The 10851-nt window shown below is 45.6% G+C and overlaps 1 long non-coding RNA gene across 1 annotated transcript; it reads left to right on the top strand.

Annotated features, from left to right (window-relative positions):
* The first annotated feature begins 240 nt into the window (after positions 1-240).
* LOC122174858 (uncharacterized) lies at positions 241-8775 on the top strand. Its single transcript, XR_006177229.2, has 2 exons — positions 241-1373; positions 8411-8775. It is a non-coding gene; the product is annotated as an uncharacterized LOC122174858 (long non-coding RNA).
* The last annotated feature ends 2076 nt before the right edge of the window (positions 8776-10851 follow it).

Below are 10851 nucleotides of genomic sequence, written 5' to 3'. Positions count from 1 at the left end.
GTCAGATGAGGTAGAGGCCTCTCCCCCATTCCTGGTGGACAACAATCCACATCCCAGAAGCCACTGTCATAAATGACACTACTGCCTGAGCCCTGGCTATGCTCCTGAGACACGCAGGTGGGACAGTGCACGGAGACCTTGCACCGCTGCTGCCTGACCTGAGAGTGACGAAGGAGAGGCTGTCACTCTACAGCGCTGTGTCAGTGCAGCAACTTTCACCAGCAGCCTGGTTTGCTTAAAACAAAAACAGAACAAAAAAACCCAAAACCAAAACAAAAAACCCACTGTGGTTGTGGTTTTACTAACGTTCCCCACCAGAGGGAGCAGTTAGAAGTTTAATGAATGTACGTGAACTGGCAAGTGAATGAGCTTGGTGTAAACCCAGCAAACTACATCCGCCCCTCCTTCCTCTCATTTGTCGCTCTTCAGTAGCTCTCTAAGCCATTCATGTCTGTGTTAACTCTGTGAGAGCTGAGCTGAGACTCCTCTCCTGCTGCCCCACAATCCAAAACTTAGCTTCTCTCCCGTCCAACCTCCCCAAGGCCACTTTACTTCTGTTTCCTGCAGCTGCTGCCCACTTCAGTTCTGCTGCTGTTCTGCATCCAACCCACTTCCTTCCCAGCCCCTTCAGCCCTGTGTTCCTGGCAGATTCGCTGCCCCCGCTGGTTTCTACTGTGACTAGTGAGACAGCTGTAATGCAGCGGCAGATGGTATATGATGAAAATCCGTGAGTGTTTCTGGGGGTGGGTGGGTGACATCTGATTAAAATATGACTATATAGATCATGGTTGCAACCACTGTTATATATTTGCAACAAATCTTGTACAGAATATGGCATGTAAGATGTCTATGAGAAGGCTATGATTTGCTGGTTATGATTATGCTATCTGTATGCATGTATCATTGAAGTTGTGAATATTGGCTCTATACCTGGATTTCAAATGTTTGCTCCTGGGGGTTATGCCCACAAGGTAGCTAGCCAGAACATCTTGGAGGGACTATTCAAATTGACTGACAATGGACCATGGGAGACACCTATCTACACTTAATGGAATTTCCTGTTATGACTAGGCGAAATGCATGGACATGTGACTTGCCCATGTGACTCCAAACTCCATCTTGTTGCTGTAATTTTCCACAGTAAGGACAATGGGATTCCCTCCACATGGCAGATGCTATAAAAGGCCCTGGAAACACCTCCATTTTGCCTCTATCCTGCTCCAGCCTCTGGACTATGAACTTGTACTAATGGGAGCATTCTAACCAAAGGACTGAGGTCCTTCCAATGATTTGGAAGCAATCAGAGACTTGACTTAAGCCAGCAGTTTATTCCATCACTGCTACAAGCCTGAACAAAGGACTTTGCAATTACTGTATGTATTTGATTTAACCAATTTTAACTCTCACCTTCCTTTTTTTTCCCCCCCTTTTTCTTTAGCATCAGCGTGATTTTTGGGTAAGGTCTAAGTTATATATTGACCTGGGTGTGTGGCTGGTCCTTTGAGATCAGAAGAACCTTTTATTTAATGAGACTGGTTGTAAAGAACCATTCGCCTTTAAATCTAGTGTTTTCAGTGGTAATACAAGGACTGGGATACCTAAGGAAACTGCTTTTACGATTTCTTGTTAGACAGTGTGGTGAAAAAGAAGTTTACTTTTGTTACTGGTTTGGTATATCCTATGGGGGATTAGCCACCAGTCTTGGGGTGTATCTACCGTATTTCTCAGCAGTTGGTCCTGAATTTGGCATCCTCAGTTGGGACCCACTGAGGCATGGTCACAGGGGATTCAATCAAAGCAAGAGTTTTGACCTACTCCATTAGGCCACTGTTGAAACCTTCCTTGGCCTCCCACAAAGCCTCCCCAGTCCACAAGTGGTCTTATCCACCTGGGAACCAGCCAGTTTCCTAGGAGATAATGTATTTCCAATAATGCAAACACCAATGCTTAGTTTTGGAGGTTATCAAACCAAAATCCCTGCTGCCAAAGCTCCTGCCTTCACAGTGTTTGCTATTGGATTGAAAGGAGCACATAGGAAACAGCAGCCTGGCTTCCTGCATGGCAAAGCCCTGGGACTGAGGAGTCACGCTGCTCTATGAAATAACCAGGACAGGAATATAACAGGGCCAAAGATGTGATCCTTCAGTTTCATGATGTCATGTGACTAAAATATTGATTACTTTTAACTGGGTAGTTCCTTGAAGTCTGACCTGAGATCTAGGCCCTGCTGTACAGACCCATAGTAATGGACAGTCCCTGCCTCAAAGAGTTTACACACCAAATAGACAAGATAGATACAGGGCGGGAGGAGGAACTGAGGCACACAGAGGGGAAGTGACTTGCCCAAGGACACAGCAGGTCAGTGGCAGAGATGGGAACAGAATCTAGGTCTCTCCTGAGTTAGCCCCACATCCTAGCCACTGGGCCACACTGCCTCCTCTCCAGAAATGACAGTCCTGGAGTTACTTGATTTTTTTTTTTTTAAGAGGGAAAAGCATAATGCACAATCATTGAAAGCAGATGCTTTGCGGGGTGCCCTGCATCTTGTTCAGTTCATGTCTGAAAAGCTCTTGGAACATGAGACGTGCTAGATCAGAGCTCAGTGTTACTGTGGAGGGGCCTTGTGGATTTGGAGAGCCCTTGTGGGCTAAGTCATTCTTAATTTCAAAGGGCTTTCTGCATACAGTCTTTCTACCAGGTACAGGGAGTTTGTGGATGACCCCACCGTATCCTACGAGGCTTGGGGTGGGGCCCAAATGGAGGTCTAGGCTGCAAAACTCTGGAGCTCTGGAACCACTGCATTTATAAAGTGCTGTGCATGATGTGGCAAAGGGGAGGAGTTTACATTGCTGTTTTACTGGTGTATCATGCAAGGAAAATAGTGCACTGAGGTCTGGTAAGCTGGTGCTCCGGGAATGAGCCTGGCTGTAGGTTAGATGCACAGCTGGTTATATACAGTAGTTTCCCTAAGGCTTTCAGTTACTTTGCACATGTAGCATTAGAAACAACCATCTTCCTCAGCCCAGCACATGGCAAACCTTTGGGTCCTGCAAAGATTTCAGGCCCAGATTCCTGATGTTCTTGGTCCCTTCTACCATCGAGGCTAATCTTAGTTCTTTTCTGTGGAAAAGATGGATTTTTCTAGTCCTTTCCACTGCACATTTAGGGATCGGTTCAAATCTCTTTGAAATAGAACCTTCCCATTGATTTCAGTGGGAGTTGGCACAAACTTTTCTCCTTCAAAAATGTAAATAGATTGCTAGAGGCTGAGAGGAAAAAATCTCCCTGATAAACTAACACTCACGGACTATTCACAGCCTCACACTGGGCAAGAGGTGTCCTAGCTTTGTTAAATAAGGGACCAAAGAATAATTTAGCTGGCTTTCCCCTGAATCCTAAGCCTGGCTGTGGCCCCAGTACTGTGGAAGTGGGCGTGGTGAGAAAGGCTGGACTCCATGTATACAGTGTGGCTTTGTTTTTTTTTAAGGTGAACTGCTAAGGATTTTTTAAGTGCCTTTTATGCTATTTTTCAGTGGCCTCAAAAAAGCTTCCCCTCCCACTCCCTGGGGAGAATTATTTTGTTTTTCTACATGTTATTTACCTTAGGAATATCAAACCCAAACTTGAGTCCCATCCACACAGAGAACCCTTAACTCAAGTGCAGTAGTGCTTTTCACTTGAATTGGCTGGCCCAACAGGGGGGAATGGGCTAAAGCTTAAGTTAGCACAATTTGTCAACTACTAACACAACCACTCTGCTGGGTGGAGGCAGGCTAGCTCCACTTGAGTGCTGCTAGTCCTCCAGTGCCTTACCACAGTCTCCCTCCAGTCGTGTGCCCAGAAAGAACAGATAAGCTCTCTCCCAATTCACTGGGAAAGAATTCACAGAGCAACTCAGCTTACTGCAGTGCTGATGGTATTTCTACATTACAAGCATGACCATGACACTGCTGCAACTGCACTGCAGTGTAGACACTTGCTACAGTGACAAAGGGTTTTTTTTCTGTTGCTGTAGTAAATCAACTCCTTCGAGAGGCAGCAGCGAGGTCAATGAAAAAAAATTGGTCGATCTAGCTGTGTCTAGAGTGGGGGTTAGGTCACCCTAACTATGTCACACAGGACCTGATGCTGTTCACAGCCCTGAATGACAGAGCTATGTCCTCCTAAGTTTTAGGTGTAGACCAGGCCTAAGAACCACGGGGGACACCCCTAGAAGCCTTAGCACCACATAAGAGAGTATAGCACCTCAGTGTAAGGCTCTGTTTACACTTAAAAGCACTACAGTGGCACAGCTACAATGTTGCAGCGCTTCAATGTAGACACTTACTATAGCGACAGGAAGGGCTCGCCCACCTCCCTGAGAGGCGGTAGCTGGGCTGCAGAAGAATTCCATTGACCTGTCTACACCAGGGGTTAGGTCGACTTAACTAAGTCTCTCACGGGTGTGGAGTGATGTAGCTATGCCAATGTAACTTTTCAGTGTAGACCAGCCCTGAAAGACAACAGCTCAAGTATTATTTCTCAGTGTGGCTGCTCTCAGGCAAGCTAGGTTAACCTGAGAGGAGTAACTTGAGTATACATAACGCAAGTTAACTGCAGTGAAGACGTACCCTGAGAGAAAGGCCTTCTATGGGTTGTTTGCTTTTAGGTTCAGTAACATAACTGGGCTTTGGAACTCCTTGTGTTTTCCAAGGGGCTGATTATATGGCCCCAAATCAATAAAGCATTTTAAGTCCTACTGAAGTCAGTGCGATTTAGGCACATGTTTAAGTGCTTTGCTGAATCAGGGCCTCAACCCTTTTTCTGTCTGCGAGCAAAAGGGCATTTCAGTAGCTCAACTGCTCAAGTATTTTCCTTGGGTGAGGAAATGTATCACCCCTAGGAAACATCAGACACCACCAGTATGGGGTAGGTATCTGCAGAGTGACTTTTATCTTAGCTATCGGGTCATTCAGTTTAAGCAGGCAAGTTGTTTATTTTAGAGATTAGATAATACTTCCTGATTGGCCAGAGCAAACATTTCACGTTGCAGCCAAAGGTCATGGTAGCAGCTCTGAGTTGTCGTCTCTGTTTCCAGTTTGCACTGACCAAAAAACCAAAGGGGAAATGGGAAAGGGAGCTGAGCCCATGCTGTTGATGTGTCTGTCCAAAGGGCAACGCAGAGTCAGCTGAGTATCTGTAAATTCCCTTTTTATAAGAGGCGGACCTTAGACTCTGACGCACCACAGGAATGTTGTAGAAATCACCCGGGGGCTGCTGAACTATGTGTCCTTTGAAACAAGTGCAACTTGAACTTTGCGATGAGTTCTCACTATGACACAGAAATCCCTGTTCAAACAGCCTCCGCTGCAGCTTTGTAACTACCTTGAGATTTAAAAATTTTATTAAGATGATGTTAAAAAAAAATTAATGGAGATATCCCATCTCCTAGAACTGGAAGGGACCTTGAAAGGTCATAGAGTCCAGCCCCCTGCCTTCACTAGCAGGACCAAGTAGTGATTTTTGCCCCAGATCCCTAAGTGGCCCCCTCAATCCTTGAGGGGGCCACTTAGGGATCTGGGTTAAAAAAATAGTGAACAGAGTTTGAGCATAGAAGTTTTTGGTTATCAGGGAATAACATACAGATTATCGAGGGTGCAAAGTTTGGTTTAAGATAAGGTGGCATGAGGAATACATAATCTGCAATATCCCCGATTGGGGGTAAAAGGTTGATGGGTCAAAGTAGAGACATTGAGATATGAGGGTATGAAGTTCATAAAGTGGCTATGTTCGGGTGTGGATAATAATGAGTGGATATGATGATGAGGATGGATTGACCCTCATTTGGTGAGATTTAATGTTCAGGGAGTTTATGGTTCCAGTTCATATGATCCAACGGAGAAGGTCACTTGGTCCCTTTCTCGTAGTGGGAAAACGATGTCACTCTGGCTCACGCCTCCTGGTACTGTCGGTGGCTGGTGATGTGATCGATGTAGATGTCCCTGGACCATCGGATGGCGTCTGAAACCATGAGGCGCCGCATGAGACGTGCATAGCGTCAACCGATCCCGCAGGTCCGCAGCACACGAACTACTTGCTACTTCAGCTCAGTAGAATGTGGCCTATTTTCTCACAGGGAACCTGCTGGCAGCTGCCGCCAGGAGCCCCAGTGCTTGAGCTTAGTCATCTACCTTTAATGCTTTCTGCTCACCAGAACCTAATATGGGAACCACCCACAATCTGTTAGAGAGGGTGGGGGACCTGTCACATTGGACATTTGTCAAGTTTCTCCCATTAGTGATGAATGGCCCTTAGCAGAAAGGATTGGAGGGAGCATGGCCTTGGGGATATGGGTTATTATTTAAGGGCTGGGGTTATCAAAGTGCCTAAGGAATTAAGCACCCAACTCCCATTGAATTCAACTCCCTTAGGCACCTTTGACAATCCCCGCTCTGCCAGACTTCCTGTGTGAATCTAGGCAGGTCACTTAGGCCTCTGTTTTCAAAAAGCCTCTAATTTTTAGGGCACCCACATGAGTGGTGATTTCTGAAAAGCTGGGCTGCAACTCTGTACCTCAGTTTCCTTATCAGTGAAAGTGTTTCAGGTTCCTTTCAGATCATCTTCCCAGCCCTGCCGCCTGAATGAGGCTCTTGCTCAAAGACAAGGGTTCCAGTATTTTGTTTGGATGTGGCATTCATGTACCTCAAGCTTGGTATTTCTCCCAGCATTTCAACACTTCTGTTTTGATTAAATCAGGAAGAGACCAAGGAGACACAAATAAATAAAAACCACTGCCAAGCAGGTTTAATTCTCTGCAAGAGATCAGGATCAGTTCAATCTTTTGGCTGAGGAGTTTGGGTTTGTTGCTAAAACCGATGGTTCCATGCCCCCCTACTCAGAGAAAAGAGGAAACTAAGATGTTGTGCTTATTGTTCCATCAGGGCCCCATGCTCTACTCCCCTGTGGAAGATGCCTGGGGTTTCACCCCATAACTAGCAAATCTGAGTGTCTGCAGAAAGAAATTTACATGTCTGTGAGTGCCTCTACTTTGCTGGCTGGTCCCACTGCAGGTCCTTCCACAGAATAACTGCTGAAGGTGCTTCACTTCCAGAACACATCCCATCCAAGCAAAGGAACCCAGCTGTGCATTCAAAATGTTAGGAACCAACTAAATGATCACCTTGGCTTGTGACTATGGTGTATTGAAAACTGTGTTTAAATTTGTAAGTTTCATTTTAAATGTCAGGGGGTTTTCCTGATCCTGCTTGCAGACAGAAGGCTCTGTAGGGAAGTGTGTGATCTGGGCCTAGCAGCAGTCAATCTGCAGTTGGCTCTCTAGAGTAAGGTGAGGTGAGCTGTGCTTCTCCGCATAGGGAGCAGCATGCTTTCTCTCTCTGTGGTTTTGGGGTTCTTGTGTGTTATCGCTCTGAATTCTGTGAATTGATGTAGTATTATGTTGCAATCTTCCAGCAAGATAATTTATACGTTAACTAACTTTGTGGTGTGTATGCAGTGAACATAACCATGGTAGGTGACCTAACTTGCAAAATTCAGCAAGAAGTGGAGCTAAATATGCAGGGAGAATGGCATTAAAAGCAAGAGCACCATAAATGAGTGAGAGAGTCTCACATTCAGCTCAATCTTACCAAAATGGCTCCCCTCCTCACCATGGCTGCCTTTACCCCACCTGCAGAAAAGGGGACTGCAAAATGCATGCTAACCCTGTTGCATGAGATTGAGGGCTGGGAATAGGGTTGCCAATCCTCCAGGATTGTCCTGGAGTCTCCAGGAATTAAAGCTTAATCTTTAATTAAAGAGTGTCTCCAGGAACACGCCCAACCAAAATTGGCAACCCTGGCTGGGAAGAATGGATGTTTTCTGGCCTCCTTAGCAAGGTAAAAGCCCTGGAGCCCTCTGGACTGCCTACTTTTATTCTTGGTAACTTAGCACCAGTTGCCATGCTTCTGTCCTCTGCCACCACCTCCCACTGCACCCTTTTCACTCAGTGCAAGATTCCAGTGTTAGCCTATTGTCTTCAGGATGCATCAATCTTTTTGCTGTGAGTTTCTCCCTGGCCCTGTGCCACAGTTGGACTCGCCTCTCCTGCAGTGTATGGACAATGGGTTTAAGTCCCTGGGGCAATGAACATTGGTGGCTTTGATCCTTTACAAGAGATTTAGGGCACATCTACATGTATAGCACTGTAGTGGCGGAGCTGCAACGCTGCAGTGCATTTGGTGATGACGTTCTATGTCGACGGGAGAAGCTCTCCTGCCAACACAGGGCTGTGCACACGAGCGCTTATGTCAGTGTAACTTATGTCGCTCCGAGGGGTGGTTTATTCACACCCCTGATCAATAGAAGTTATGCTGACCTAGGCTGTAGTGTAGACATAACCTAAGTTTTTGCTTTTTCTCCCTGTGGTATACAGCTTCTGAATGCTCATTTGTGCCAGAACCAAGTCTGAGAAGGGAAAAAAACAGGAAAACGATACCAGGGACCCAGGAGAGCTAAGTGGCACCTGCAGCAGAGAGATGGGGGAGGACAAAGAGTGGGATGGCAACAAAGACAAGGGTGACCTTGATGTGAGAGGCTGATGGGCACTGGAGGCCAAGGAAGGGAGTGAAATGAAGCCCTGGCAGCAGAGAGGGGAGACCTTGGAAAGAATAACAAAGACTAAACAGAACTGAGGATGAGGAACCCTGCCCCCTGCCCCTCTGGAAGAGCCAGACAGCTGTGCAGGCATTGTCTCTCACTGGAAGGGGATAAATACACACTTTGATGAATAAAAAGCAATATATTATGGATTTTTTTTGCCTTCCCTGATTTGTGAAACGTTTGCACTTTTGCTAGAGTCTCCAGTGTTTCTTCTTATAGCTGTTCAGTGTGATTGCTCATTCTTCCTAAATAATCACCAGGGTTGCAGTATTGATAATTAAACAGCAACTTACCACATTTTGTATGGGGAGACAGAGGGCAACAATAGACACTTTGAGTTTTCCCAGCTGGCAGAGCAATCCCAAGCTACAGGAAACGCTTCTCTACACAAGGCAGGATATACTGGTCCTATTCACCATTCCCTCCATCTTGCATAGATATTCGCACTGGTGTAAAATGCATTCTGATTAGGTGGCATATGACACCCACTTTGCACTAGTATAAATGGCTACAAAAGGAGCTGGTTAGGCCCATTGTATGAGGAATTTCTTAAACTAAAATCTTGCTGCCCCCCCCCGCCCCCCCTTCTGTCCCATTTGAGCTGCTTGGGCTCTATACCACCACTTCTTCCCCCACAGAGGGGGAGTTCTAGGCCTCCAAAGGCTGCAGCCTGCAAGGGCAGGAGTAGGGCTTTACTGTACCATCAAGTTAGAATAACCTTGAGGCTGCTCTAATTTGCACAAGCAGCTGAATTAGTCCTGCCTCAAGCTGTGCAAGGAGCATGTAAAAAAGCCAGGCAGCCACCTATGCCTTATTTTCTCCTTAAGATCACTTTGTGTATTTCTACTGCAGATGAGTCTGGTTCTTATATTTATTATTAATCTTTCATTATCATAATTTTGTTCAATGGAGAGCTAGGGCAAGATTCTCTTGCCATTAGAAGCACAAAGGGAACTGAAATCAGCAGGATCTCATGCTGGAAATTGTTCTCGGGTGGGGGCATCTTCAGCTCTTATTTTACTCTCTCTTCAGCACCCAGCATAACACATGTGTTGGGGCACTCTGGAGGTGTGGTCAGAACATGTTGAGCTTTGACTATCCCTGGCTGGTGATAGGCCCTGGGGGACATTTCCAGGGAGTGTAAATCAGAGCTGTCCCCAGGTCGTTCTAATCTACACCAGGGCTGGCACAGAACTGACCCAGGATCAGGGAGCTGCAACTATTTCAGCTACCTTCTGCTGGGTGCAGCTCAGAATATAGGTCCCTGTGTTTGGTTGGATGAGAGCAATTCTAGTCCACTCTCACTTTAAGATGTGGCTTGATAATACCATCTAATATTTGGAACAGATAGTTCAGCTGACCTAATGTCTTAAATAGATGCTTCTGCTCGCAACTCTTCATATTCTGTATCAATTCTAACACTATGCTCTGTATCTCAGTTAGAGTTCTAGCTACAGCCATTATAGGAAGATTTTGAAACAAGGCATATTTAAGCCAAGTTGTTTGTTTTTGGCAGTGATTGTCCTCCCCAACCAACTTGTTGCCCATTTCCCCCAGCGTGCCAGACTTTTCTGATTTGCTGAAGTAGCGGTTTGACATCAGACTCCGCTCTTGAAGGTGATTTGAATTCTGAACTGCCGTACAGAATGTCTTGTCTTTTCATATCCTGAAGTTCACTAGAAGGATGATTTCCAAGTCTGGCAAACTTCAAGCCAGTATTTCAGAATTAGCATCACTTATTTTAAAGCCAGATGGTTTCCCAAAACACCAAGCTGCTTTTGATAATATTAGGGACATGTTCAGGTTAGAAAAGAATGATGACTTCTAGCTATAGAGTTATTTTATCCTCCTCCATTTTCACATCTTCTCCCATTTACACTTCTTAATGCATACCAATTCCTATCTATTGCAGTTTGTAAATCATGTTTCTCTGTAGTAGTGTAGTTGTACAAGAATCAGCTCCCTGGTATCTATACACAGAAGCTACTCTTATTAGACAGTGGACAGATCTCTCCTAGGGTCATGATGGAATCCCCATTACTATCGCTGGAGCAATTTTAACTTAGACTGAACTAAAACACTGCAGGGAACAATCCTGCAATGGGTGGGGAGAATGGATGAAAGATGCTTCAGTAGGTTTTCCACACCTTTAATTTCTGACTTCCTTCCTGCAGAGCTGTTCTTGAGCTTTCTAGTTCCTTTCAAGTGGCCTCT

This window comes from Chrysemys picta, chromosome 4 (assembly GCF_011386835.1).
Source record: "Chrysemys picta bellii isolate R12L10 chromosome 4, ASM1138683v2, whole genome shotgun sequence".
In the NCBI taxonomy this organism is placed as follows: Eukaryota; Metazoa; Chordata; order Testudines; family Emydidae; genus Chrysemys; species Chrysemys picta.
The sequence above is the reverse complement of the archived record's forward strand: the minus strand, read 5'-3'. Positions and strand labels throughout refer to the sequence as shown.